General features: G+C 40.7%; 1 protein-coding gene across 1 annotated transcript in view; it reads right to left on the reverse strand.

Annotated features, from left to right (window-relative positions):
- Positions 1-14,119, reverse strand: part of LOC111145302 (5-hydroxytryptamine receptor 7) — a 79,340-nt gene that overhangs the window by 61,636 nt on the left and 3,585 nt on the right. The window lies entirely within an intron of this gene.

Raw genomic sequence — 14,119 nt, forward strand, 5'->3', positions numbered from 1 at the left:
TGGGTACTTATTTTAAAAAAATTTCTTAGGCGTTGCTAATGATTTTTACCTAAGTTACCTTTCTCTTCCTTCATTCCAACTCTAAAGGAATCCTTGACACAACTTTCTAGGGTTCCCGAAATGCCAACAATTGATCAGGGATTTTTTTTGAAGCTACACATGAAATGAATTTGTTTGGAGATTCATCACCTTAGACAAGATAAAATTAACAGTTTTCAGTGGAAAACTGTTCATTTTGAAAATACAAATCCTACACACTGAAAATCAAATCAAATGTAAATAAAAAATCAATCATCACATAATGCCATTGGAAAAATATAATCTAGAAAGAGAAAACTTGGATTCTTATAAAAAAGTTTCTTTTGACCAGTGTCTTCTGTGAGTACATAATCCTATTCTTTAAAAACTTGGGGGAGATTTTGCTATTACCTATAGACATACTAAGAAATTATAAGGATGGTAAGAGACCACCATAACTTTAAAAGGCAATGTGGAAATACAAAATGTCAAGAGTAGAATAAACATCAAGTGTTGAATACCCAGGGAAGTGGGGAGGTGGGGAAGAAAGAAGTAAAGAGGCTTCTGGTGAAGCAGAAGCCAATATTCAAAGACATTGCAGTTGAGCTGCACATATTCATCTGGCCTGTCCACACTTCTGAAGTACATTCTTAGTCCCTGGCCCTAGGATAGACCTTAGGTGAGCAAATCCTACCAGTCCTCCAGACACTGCTTCTGCTCTTGAAGTATTCAAGGTCTCCTGAGGAGGCAGACTCATAAAAAGCCATCCAGAGAACATGATGGACACTGAGCTATAATATGAACAAATCAATATGGGAACATAAATTCAGGGAAAGAGGAGGATCAAGTCACTAATGGCTTGCTATCAGTTAGCTTCTGCTGTGTAACAAAGTACTCTAAAACCTTGAGATTTAAACACCAGCTATATATTCAGTTTGCTACTCTGCAGGTCAGCTGCACTGTTCTGGTCTAGGTTGATTCAGTTCATCTCAGGTGGTTTTCTTATGTCTGTGGTCAGGTGAGAGATCTGCTGGTGCCTGAGTAGCTTATGAAAACCTCATTTGCCTGAGTGGGCACTGGGAAATAGGAGGACTAAGTCATGAGTCTCTCATCACCCAGTCTAGGCTTCTTCACGTGGAAGTAACCCCCAAATCAACAAAACCTGCCAAATACCAATGCATAGGCTCTTTTCAAGTCTCTGCCTGCATCATGTTTGCTAAAGTCCCATTAGGCAAAGCAAGGTAGAAGGCCAAGCCTAGAGTCAACATGGGAAGGGCTGTAAAGTCACACATGGAAGGCATGTGTATATAGGAATGGGAAGAATTTGAGGCCATTTTTATAACCTATCACAAGGCTGCACACAAGTGACATTTCAGGGGAATGTAACAGTCTCCTAGGAATTTAGCAGAATAGGAGCTATTCCCTGGAAGAAGAATCAAGACAGGAACCAACATGTAAGTGTCAACATGTCTCTGACTCACCCAAGATAGAGCAAGGAGAGGTTCTGAAGGGAGGTTTACACTTTATCATGGGATTTTCCATTTTGTGCAGGGGTATTTGAAATATCTGTAGCTGTAGTGGATCCCATTATATGATTTCCAGCATCTCATCTTGCCTCTGGGGCTCGGAAGCTAACCCAATAAGGCTGGCGGGGGTGTTCATGTAATGCACATAACAGGTAAAAATCCTGTTATACTGGCCGCCCTTACAAAGAGACCTTAAAGACAGAACATCTTGACAATGAAATCCACAGTGACTTCATAAACCATGGGAAGCAGAGCTGTGGCATCAGTCAGAAAAAAAAAAAAAAATGCCCTGGCAACTATGATAACGTCCCCACTCAGGGAGAAAGGAAACAAGGCCCACCAAAACAGAACTGGATCATAAATGGTGTGGCTTCTATGTCCCTCATTTCCCCTGCCTACTTGTTCCAAACCCAAGATCCAATTAAATAGTCAAGATTTGCTTGCTTCATTCATTCACTTATTCATTTACTTTTCCATCAAATATTTATTAGGCACCTTCAACATGCCAAGAGAAGCTGGGAACAAACAGAGATGAGTAAGTGCCCCTGTCCCCAAGGACTCTCAACATTTGCTGTGTGGGGTGGGGGAAGAAATAGAAACAAGTACATTTCAGCATGATGATAATTGCGAAGGAATCTCAGGGTGCTAAGGGAAAGCCTGGAAGGAGAACCCAACCCAGACCAAGAGTCAGGGACAGCTTCCTGGAGACCAAAATATGTTAGCTGAATGCTAAAGAATGTTTAGGAAATAGGCAGGAAAGTGAAGGGCATTCCAGGCAGAGGAAACAGCAGGTACTAGGACACAGGAGGAAGGATATGGTATAATCGGGAAAAATGGAAACAGCCCCTATACTTTCTGACACACAGGAAGTCCACAGAGAAAGGGCACAAGCAGGAGACAGCTAGGATGTCATCTGACAAGGGACGATGCCCCACAAGCTCTCCTCTCCCCAATATCTAGAACATTGTATCAGGTACCAGTTAGTCACCCTTCCTGACAAACTGAGCATAACCCATCATGAAGGAACTCAAGTCCCTGACTTGCCTGAAGCAGTGTCTATACTGAATCATGGAATAGACTTTGGCCCCTATTTTTAGCATCACTGGATAGTTAGGGTGATTTGGGGGCAGGCTGCCATTCCCTGAAGCCTCATCAAGCCCCCATACAGGCTTTTTCTGCAGGCAAACTTGATTTACTTCTTCTCTTCAGGATGAAAGAAGACAGGAGAGTTAAGAAGGGCACCAGGGAGTCCTCCCATTCAAACAGCTTTAATTCCAGAATGCTGCCTTGATTGGCTGGCAGAACTCAAGGCCACAGTGCAGCTCAGAGTTGAACAATATTAACAACAGTAATAATAACAAGGCTCTCAATCCACGGGTATTTTTTAAGAGACAAGCCCTTGGCTAAATTCCTCTTGGATATAATCTCATTTATTCCTCATATTAACTCTGTGGAGATATTTCTATCATAATGAGCCATGAAACTTAGAGGTAAAGCATGATGACTTATGTCAAGTCACAGGAGTCACAGAGACAGAATTTGTGTCCTCTCCCATCTCTGCCGTTTCCTAACCCAGGCTCCCCTATTTGACACCCAATTTTATCAGATAACGTTTATTCATTCATGGGTATTTCTGCATCCCGCCTGGTGTACTAAGCCTGCAGAGGATGAATCAGACATAGTCTTTAGCCTAAAGTTCTTCTGCCCTTGTAGGATATTCATGAATTCAACCATCTATTAATTCAATCAATATGATTAAGCACCTACTGTGTGCCAGGAACTCTGTAAGTGCTAGGAAGTAGAAGTGAAAAATGAAGTCAAATTTCTTATCTATTGTAATGGAATTTAAGACATGTACCTAAGTAACTATCATCAGGGTACCATGCCACAGGGGCTGACTCCCAGCTAAGTAGTTATCAGCAAAACTTCTTGAAAGAGCTGTTTCTAGTCACCGTCTCCACTTCTTTCCTCTTGTCTCTCTCATCTCCCTCCATCTGGGCTTCTGATCCACTGCTCCACTGAAGCTGCTCTTCTCAAGATGACTAGAGCTCAAGGTCACCAAGTTGACTGGTTGCTTTTCTAGACTTCTCCTACAATACCATTTCACGGAGTTGATAGTCTGTCTTTGTCAAAATACGTTTCCCTTGATTTCCTTGATAGCACATTCTCTAGGTGTTCCTCATGTTTCACTGACCGTCCCTTTTTGAACTTTGCTAGCTTGTTCTCTCCACTTAACCTCTAAATATTTTATCTCCTTAAGGATTGGTATCCAGGCCCCTTTTCCTATTTATTCTTTCCCACCCTATGGCTTTAAATATCATTTATACTGGCACCCAACTGTGTATCTCTAGTCCTGACTTCTCTCAGGAACTCCAGACACTTAAATCCAAATGTCCACGGACACCAAACTCAACATTCAAAATAGAAACTCATGATTTTTACTACCAGTCCTACTACTTTCTCGTTCAGTAAACAGCATCACCATCTGCTGGGTGGCTTGAGCCAAAAGTATGTCCTCCTTTATTCTTCTCTGTCCCTCACTCCCCACATCCAACCCTCAGTGCTGCTGATGCACCTCCAAGGCATATCTTGATCCCTTCACTTCTCTCCATCTTCACTATTCCATTATTTCTTATCTTGATGACTACAGAAGCCTTTGGGTTGGTCTCCTGGCTCTGCCATGTTATTTATATCTCAGTGTATACGTCACCACCTCAGAAAGGGCTTCCATGATTATCCACTTTAATTAATTCATTGCTCTGTTTTAATTCTCCATATGGTAACTGTTTCCAGCCCATTTATTCTCACTAGAATGTAAGATTCAAGAAAGTGAAGAGCTTATTTTTGCGTTGTTTAGGATACTGAGGAGTAACTAGTGAAAATCGAGTAACCAGTAAAGGCTGAAGAAATGAAAGATGAATCCCTATGACTCCCGTAATAAGAAAAGATCATTTTGATACGTGAAGAAGTTGATAATAAAGGTCTATCACTTTTGTGATCCAGGAAGGAAGCAAGAGGGGCAAGACCTGCAGCAGCCCCAAAACTATCAGGTATGGAACCACAAGGCAATCCATTTGTCAAAACGGAAGAATGGTCAAAGACTTTTATTGAGACTATCAGAGACTTTTTCACACCAAACACACAGAATATATATTTCCCAAAATACAATTCTGAAATATTCAGGCAGCTGGACCAGATTGATTATAGCTGGACTGGAGCACGCCACTGAAGTCTCCCAGGTTGAAGCATTATGACTGATAGGTGCCTGTAAGTGGATAGTTCTGGCAGATGTTTGGGATGAATGAACCATTTAGAAAGAAGAAAGCCATCCAGCTGCCATTCTTTGAGAGTAGAAAATTCTATCAGAAGGCCCAGAAATACCGAATGCTCGGGAATTTGAATCAGAACAGAGCCCATGATGACAGTGAGAATGCAAACTGGGTAAATGAGCAAAACCAAAGCTCCCCATATAGATGTACCATGAGGGCTCCCCCCCAAGGCCCACAGCTGCTCCGTCCACAGATGCTGGTGTCCGGCATCTCACTACAATGCCGGAAGACTGAGCACATGGGTCAGACCTACAAGCCATCACTGTGCAGCAGTCCTTAGCAAAAATTCAGGCACAGAAAGGCTGTTCAAAAACAGACCACAGGGGAGCCTGGGTGGCTCAGTGGGTTAAAGCCTCTGCCTTCGGCTCAGGTCGTGATCCTGGGGTCCTGGGATCGAGCCCTGAATCGGGCTCTCCGCTCAGCAGAGAGCCTGCTTCCTCCTCTCTCTCTCTCTGTCTGCCTGTCTCCCTACTTGTGATCTCTGTCAAATAAATAAAATCTTTTAAAAAAATAAAATAAAATAAAAATAAAAAAACAAAAAACAAACAAAAAATAGACCACAGAGTACCTGAGTTTTTATTGATGGAAGCACTCAAACAACCCAATTGTTTGCAACCAGAAGCTAAATGACTCATAATCTCCTCCAGAAAGGTCATAGCACACAGGGATTGACTGCAGAGCAATATGGATAAGCTAGTTTTTTAAAGGTCCAAATTTTCTGATATGTGAATAAATCAGCTTAATGGATGCTCAACCAGATAACTTCTTGAAGACACGGGTGTGTCTTTGTCCACCTTTGTATCATCACAGTACTTTAATATCTAGGAGACAAGAAACAAGGGTTTGTCTATTAAAGAAATCTCAGCTCCATTGTCTCCTCTAACTTGCTCATGCATCCTCTCTCTCTCTCCTCACTGCCTCTCTTCCTCTCCCTCTTCATTCTCTCTTTCTACACACACACACACACACACACACACACACACACACACACACACACGGCCTCTCTGCTAGGGTCTGGTGCTCAAGAGTCCTTAAACCAGTGGAGAAGTGGATCGTACTATTCCATAATGACTTACCCTAACCCTAACCCAAAAGCTAACAGATGGACAAGAGTGGAGGTGCCCTGGACCAACAATGGAGGAGAGGCTGCCAAAACACATCTGGCTCCTAGGATATTAGGTAAGAGACTATGGACTTCTGCTAACATAATTACTATCATAGTCACATCATCTCTGTCCTCTCTGAAAGGCTGAAGAAAACATCTAGTGCGGAATGTGGTTCACAAATGATGTTCACCAAGTCAAAACCCCTATGGATCTCAAAACACCTGAAGTCAGACATTTCCCCAGCCAAATGTGACTCCACTACTTTCTTCCTAGACACCCTTGGGCAAGTTATTTAAGCTCTTAACAGGCTCCCTTTGCTCACCACACAGGTGGTCATGATGAGAGTGCCCAAAGAGCGGTTGTGGAGATAAAGTGAGATGAATTACATAAAGCCCTTGGCAGTGGGCCTGGCACGAAATATGCACTCAACAAATGACATTGCAAATGCCATTTACTGCGCTCCCCTACTTGGCTCTCACTTTCATGCCTGACACCTGTGGCTCTCCTTCTGGGATGTGTGAGCTTGGTCAAAAATATGTTTCTTCACCGAAAGAAAAAGGCTCTGGGATTTTCATTCAGTTTTGCCTGCATTTTCCCCCTGTTCCATGGCACAACAGTGATGATAAGAAAGATCCAATCCCTGTCTTTAAACTGCTAAGCTTTCAATATCCCTGGGCCTTTAAAGTCAGTGTTCTGCCTATGCATGGAGAGCAGAAAGTGACTCAGCAGCCTACTATGCCTATGGATAGATGGGACAATCCCTTGGGGCTATCCCACTGCCTCCATGCTGTTTCTGTTCCATCAATCCCCAAATGCTAATTTTGTTTCCTAAGGATACTTCTATGTTGTCTCCAGAAAGAATGTTGCACAGAAAGCTGGAAAATAAGAAGTCAAGGCTAGACCTTTGGGAATCTGAGGTACCCACCGTCCTTCCTCAAATCAACCTACAACGATTAGCTAAACACCTACTATGTGCCAAGTACTATGCTGGGGATGGGGATATAGTCTCTGACAAGACAGACTCCTGCCATGAAGAATATACGGAAGATTCCATGCAGAATGTACAGGTCCTGCTATGCAGAATGGTATGGATGATACCAACAAATCATGCATTCATTACAATTAATTTCACAAACTGTCAATTACACATTGCAGTGAGTGTTACTAAGAAAAAAAGCAGTGAGTTTTAAGACTCTTTAAGGTGGTCTGGAGATTCTAGGATTGCTTGCATAAGACAGTAACATCTAATCAAGGACCTGTCTAGAGAGTGATAAGAATTAGCCAACCAAAGAGGTTGAAAGGGGGGAGGGGGCAATAAAAAGACTTGTGAAAGCCCAGAACATCAAAATGTCAAGGAACTAAAAAAAAAAAAATAAGGTTTCCAGAATACTGAGGGCTTGGAGGAGATGGGGAGATAGACAGATAGACAGACTGACCAACAGACCAACAGAGGACTGAATTGAATTGAACTGAACTGAATCGAATCGAATCAAATTGAAACTTAGGCAAAAGCTGGCAAACTCCAGCAGGGTCAAATCTGGCCTGCTGATTTTTGTCTAGTACCCCCCAGCTAAGAATGTTTTTTATGTTTTAAAATAGTTTAACAAATAAAAAGAATATTTAATGAGATGTAAAAATGACATGAAATTCAAACTGCAGTATTCATAAATGAAGTTTTACAGAACACAGCCACTCCCATATATCCACGTAATGCCTATGGCTGCTTTCAAGCTACAGTGGCAAAGTAGTCACAACAGAGACCACGTGGCACACAAGCCTAAAGTATACACTAAAATACATACCTAGCTCTTTACAGAAAAAGGTTTGCCAACCCCCAATCTAGTGAGGTAGGCAGAAGTCAGATTATATAATCTTTTAGGTCACAATGAACATTTAGGATCTCATCCCAAGAAATGGGGAACTCATTAACCCATTCAAGAAGCAGGAGAACAGCATAATCTAGCACATTGGACTAACCCAGGAGCTTCCAAAGTTCGTATGCATGAGTCCTAGCCCCAAAGGCTGTGCATTAGTTGGCCTTGTGTATGGCCTGGGTGTGGGCTGTGGAATTTTTTTAAGATTCCTAGGTGATTCTACTGTGCAGATAAGTTTAGGAACTATGAATAAAATCACATTTGCACTTTTAAAAGAACATCCTAACTCCATCTTGTTACACATTAAAATCACCTGGAGGGTATTTTCAAACAAACTGATGCCCAGGCCCACCAAGGTCAATTAAATCAGGATCTCTCTAGAGCTGGGCTCCACGACGGGCATTAAGAAAGGCAACCCACAGCATCTGCCACAAGGGGAAAAGTCTGACAGACTTGGGCTTTTCCCGTGCTATTCCCTTACCTGGGATGCCTTCTGGCTCCCTCTCTGTACGTTTGCTCACAGACTGATTCACTGCCTCCAGACTCTTGGCATCTCTGTTCCCCTTGCCTGGAAACTCTCCTGCCTTTCCATCACCAGTCTACTTCAACATTTCATCTGAGACCTCGATCAGGATTTAACTCCATCATGGTCATACCCAAACTCCTATTTTCTTTAAATACATACACATTAATACATGACACTTGAACCAGCTTTGAACCCAGGTTTCACTCATACAAACTGTGTCTTTGGACAAGTCACTTTCTCCCTCTAGTTCCTCCCACACAGAGTGAGATAATAATGCCCACCCCACAATGTTGTCAGAAGGATCAAAGGAGATTTCTGTGGGTGGAAAGTGGTCTGCGAACAATAAAGCGCTGAACACCAATTAGCTGCCAGCATTTCTACACTGCCGGCTAACTCATAAGAAGGAACAAAAGTAGTTTGTGGAAAGCGTCACTCACAAAAGTGCAAAAGATCTCTTTATTCTCCTCCCTCTTGCCTTCCCATAGCAAAGGTAGAAGAGGATTCTAGCAACCCTTAAAGTATACCTACCAGCTGCAAATTAATTTAGAGATGAACGAGGATGACTTCTTCAAAGAGAAAGGTGATCCAGAGAAGCCAGAAGGCTCCCTGCACTGCTGATCACAGTGGAATGAAAGCCAAGAGCACAGCTCAGATCATCGAAGCAAATGAGTCACAGCACCTGGCTGTGGGGAGGCAAGACTTCAGCCAGACGCCAGTCAGAGCTAAGGAGCACGTCTCTTGCAAATAACTCAGATGAGTTCCTGTAACTGTTAACAACCCCAAGATGACCCCTGCCCTCATGCATGAAGCTAAAAATGAATGGTGGCGGACGGCACTGAAACAGTAAGTGTACCTGGTCAGACTGACCATCCCTCTGATGTGAATCCTCACAGGATGTCATCAGATAAAGACTTCCATCCTTTCAATGATAAAACAAAATGCAGAAGCAGGAAAGTGCCTAGAATATACATGGATGCTTTGGAAGTAATTTAAAAAGGGAACATTCTTGTAATTATTACTACAGTCAAGAGATAAAACATGACAGCACTTTAGAAGCAAGCCCAGAGGTAATCACTCTCCTTGTTCTCATGATCTATATCTCTTCCCTTTTCTTTCTAAAATTTCCACTTACCTAGGTCTCTAAACAAGTTTGTTTGTTTCAGACTTATATGAATGGAATCACACTGTATGTGTTCTTTGGGATTCTGCTTCTTCTGCCTAGCATTACATTTGTGACCCCAAAGTATTTATGTGAAATGACATGACGTCTGAAATTTGATTTAAAATACTGTGAAGATGGAGGAGTCACAATGTTGAATAAATGGGCCATAAGCTGATCACTGTTGAACCTAGGCAATGGATACATTGCCTTCATACTATACTCCTGACTTTTAGATATGTTTCAAACTTTTTGGAACAAAAAATTGTTTAAATTACTCAGATTCATTTTGACCACAGTTTCTTCATTTTTATTGTTGTATAGCAGTAGTTCTCTAGGTAAGGTCCCCAAACCAGGAGCATCAGAATCATCTGGGAATCTGAAATGCAAATTATTTGGCTCCACCCCAGACTTACTGAATCAGAAACTTGGGGTGGGACCCAGCAATCTGTGTTTTAATATGCTCTCCAGATAGTCCTGATACATGTTCAAATTAGATAACCACTATTGAATAGTACTCTATTATCCAAATATACCACAATTATGTATTCATTCTACTACTGATGCACTGTGTATTATTTCAAGTTTTAGGATTCCAAGTCTGTGGATATTATAAATATTCTTTTTTTTAAAAAAAAAGATTTTATTTTATGTATTTGTCAGAGAGAGAGAGCACAAGCAGGGGGAGCGGCAGGCAGAGGGAGAAGGAGAAGCAGGCTCCCAGCTAAGCAGGGAGTCCTGATGTGGGGCTCGATCCTAGGACCCTGGGATCATGACCTGAGTGGAAGGCAGAGGTTTAAGTGACTGAGCCACCCAGGTGTCCGCATACTATAAATATTCTTATACAAGACTTTTGGTGACAAGAGTCTCTCTGATACATACCTAATGGTAAGATAACAAAATCATAGGTTGAATTATCTTCAACAGTACACAATAATGCCAAACTATTTTCAGAGAGATTCACCAATTCACAACCCTATTGGTAAAGTATGAAAGTACCCTTTGCTCTACATTCTTGTTAATACTTGGTATTTTTCAGATATTTTAATTGTTTCCATTCTAGAGCATTACACACTTTCAGGCTTTCCAACTTGGGATCAAAAAATATATATTAGGGAATAGATATATTAGGGGATAGAATTCTAGACATGAAATCATAGTTTTGCAAATATGTTAGTTGATGGGTTTGCATGAAATGGGCCTGATTTCAGAAAGAATCTGGCATGATGGAGAAACTGCAAAGGTCATTGGGACTATATACTTTGGAAAGCAAGAGGGAATGTGGTATAAAATGTTATTGAGAAGTGAAGCAAGGACAAATCAGGGACCTTACAGATGTGCTAAACACTTTCAATTTTATTCCAAGTGAAATGAAAAGCCAATGAAAGGTTTTCAGAAGAGCAATTTACATAATTATACTCCTGTATTTGTATATATTTAAAATATTTCAGGCGCACATCCACTTGTAGCTATGATGAGGATGCATGATGCTTCAGACCAATGCTTCTGCTGAAACAATGAAAAAAGCTGGACAAAGCACAGAGAGGCGCGCACACGCGCACACACACACACACACACACACACACACACACACACACACACACCTGCTTGGAGCCATTAGAGTTTCTGAGACAACCGGGAGCTGAGAGAACAAAATAATCCTGGAGAAGAGAGAACCACAGAGAGGTAAGCCAAAATTCTGCCGCCACTCTTTCCCTTGGGACATTGGCCATAATTAGGTGAGGGGAAGGGGCAGAGGATCCAGGCAAAGAGCCTCCGCAGAACTACTTATGAAGAAGCAACAATACCAGAAGAAATTCTGGCAGTCTTTTGAAGATAGAAAGACGGAAATTAAAGACCTAAGAGGCCAAGATCCCAGTAAGAAGGAAGAAGCAGAAAACTAAGCCCAACGCTTGGCTGGTACTCCCCTTAAGACGTTGGTTGAGTTCGGAAGTTGTGCAGGGCAGGGGACTGAGAGGCCCAGGAGAAAGCTCCCAAAAGGCTTTCAGTAGGAGTTTTAGCAATCTTACAGTGCTGAGGAGAGAACAGTTACAGTACTGAACAAGCCAGCAGGAGAAGACATTGAGAATAGCTCATACTCTTAGCTGAAATCCCACAAAAAGCTACAGCCTGGGAGGAGGCATTGGCCAGCAGCAGACAGAGCCCTATCAAAATTAAAACATCACCTATAGTTAGCACAACCCCTAAATGGATTACAATAATAAGTCCACCAATATGCCTGCCTAGAAGCTATTTTCTCTTGAGAAAAATAACATCATCTACAACATCTATAATTTTGCATACAAAATGTTGAGCATATAGTCAAATGTACTAGGCATGCCAAGACGTAGACCCAAAACCCAGAGGAAAACAAACAGATCACACACAAAGAAACCACTAGTGATTCAGATATTGAAATTAGTATAAAAAGAGCCTACGTATACTCAAGAATATAATAACAAGAAGGAGAAATTACATGCATAAGGCAGAGAATTCAAATCAATGAAAAGGAACAAATCAGAAAAAAAGGATCAATTGGAACTTCTAGGAGTGTGAAATTAATAATCAATAGATAAGGCTGAACAACAGATTAGACATAGCAGAAGAGAGGACTAATAAATTGGAAGGCAGGTCAAAAATTTTTCAAAACTGAATCACAGCATAAAATGGAAAATAAAGAGTGTAAGAGACATGTGTGACAGAGTAAAAGTTCTAAATTATATAAATTTAAGACACAGAAGAGAGAAAGAATGGGACAGTAAAATTATTTAAAGAGATAACAGCAAACTGATCAGAGACATCAATGCACAAGTAAAAAAATTAAGAATCCCATTAGGGTTGACAGCAAATAAACAGTAAAAAATAATCAATAACACCACACCTGGGGACATCTTAGAAAAACTGATAAAAACCAAAGACAAAGAGAAAATCCTAAAAGCAACCAGAAGAAAAAAACACACATTATCTTCAACAGCATAATAATAATGTTGGTGAATGGCTGATTTTTCTTCAGAAATGACAGAAACATGAAGACAATGGAAGAATGTTTTAGAGTGCTGAAAATCCCTCAAACATAGAATTACATACTCAGAGAAAATGTCACTCAAAAATGATGGCAAAATTAAGACAGTTTCAGATAAACACAAATTGACAGTAATTGTTACTAACAAACCCTCACTTTAAAAAAAAATGTTAATGAAAGTTTAACTGGGCAGAAGAAAATAATCCCAGATGAAAACATGGTAATGTAGGAAAAAAATAAAGAGCAATAAAAAGGTAAACATGTGGGGAAATAAGAATGAATACTGACTGTCTAAAATAACAAGAATAATATCTGATAGATTTTCTTTTTTTTTTTTAAGATTTCATTTATTTATTTGACAGAGATCACAAGTAGGCAGAAAGGCAGGCAGAGAGAAGGGGGAGCAGGTTCCCTGCTGAGCAGAGAGCCCAGTGCATGCGGGGCTTGATCCCAGGACCCTGGGATCATGACCTGAGCCAAAGGCAGAGGCTTTAACCCACTGAGCCACCCAGGCACCTCTAGATTTTCTAAATATGTAGATTAAATGCATGACAACAGTAACACAAAGATGTACGGGGGTAAAGAGAATTAAAATACAATAAGGAACCTTACTATACGGTATTGTACTTACCCAAAACAAACGAAAACATGTCCCCAAAATGAATAGTATACAAATAAATGCTTACAGCAGCACTATTAGTGGTATTCAGAAACTGGAAACAATTCAAATGTCCATCTACAGATGAACTGATAAACAAATTGAATGGAGTATTACCCAAAAAATAAATAAATAAAATAAAACAAAATAAAATACCAACGGACTATAAACTATGGGTCAATCACAGAGATATTATATTGAGCAAAAAGAGGCCAGAATTAAGATTACATACTATACTGTTACATTTATGTGAGGTTCTAACCAAGTGAAACTAATTCATGATGCAAAAAGTCAGGATAAGTTATCCTTGGAGTATCAGAAACTAGAAAGGGGCAGAAGGGGACCTCTGGGAGGTTGGTAATATTCAGTTTCTTGATCTAGTGGCAGATTACATCAAAGTGTTTGCTTTATGGAAATTTATCAAACTCTATACTTAGGATTGTTTGTTTTCTATATGTATTTCCAAAAGACATTAAAAATATATTTCAGACTAACAGAAAGCTATACAGAGAATAACAAGACTGTATCAACCATCAAAATTAGAAACAAAACATTACTGGTATAGTTGGTATGTGTGTTACTCCCTCATTATAACCGCCCCCCCCCCAGACATAACCACTCCCATGAGTGAGGTGTTCATCATTCCTCTGCACTCTTTTTCCCTTTACTCCTTGGACTCATCTAAACAATGTATAGAGCTCTTTTATATGTTTTAAACTATATATAAAATATAACTTGATCTCTATTTTTATTTTTTTTAAGATTATTTATTTAGAAAGAGAGGGAGAGAGCAAGTGGGGAAAGGGACAGAGGGAAAGAATCTCAAGCAGACTCCCTGCTGAGCACAGAGCCCCACCTGGGGTTCAAAGATCTCAGGACCCTGAGATCATGACCAAGCCAA

The sequence above is a fragment of the Enhydra lutris genome, unplaced genomic scaffold (assembly GCF_002288905.1).
Source record: "Enhydra lutris kenyoni isolate GAN:26980312 unplaced genomic scaffold, ASM228890v2 scaffoldscaffold12, whole genome shotgun sequence".
NCBI lineage: Eukaryota > Metazoa > Chordata > Mammalia > Carnivora > Mustelidae > Enhydra > Enhydra lutris.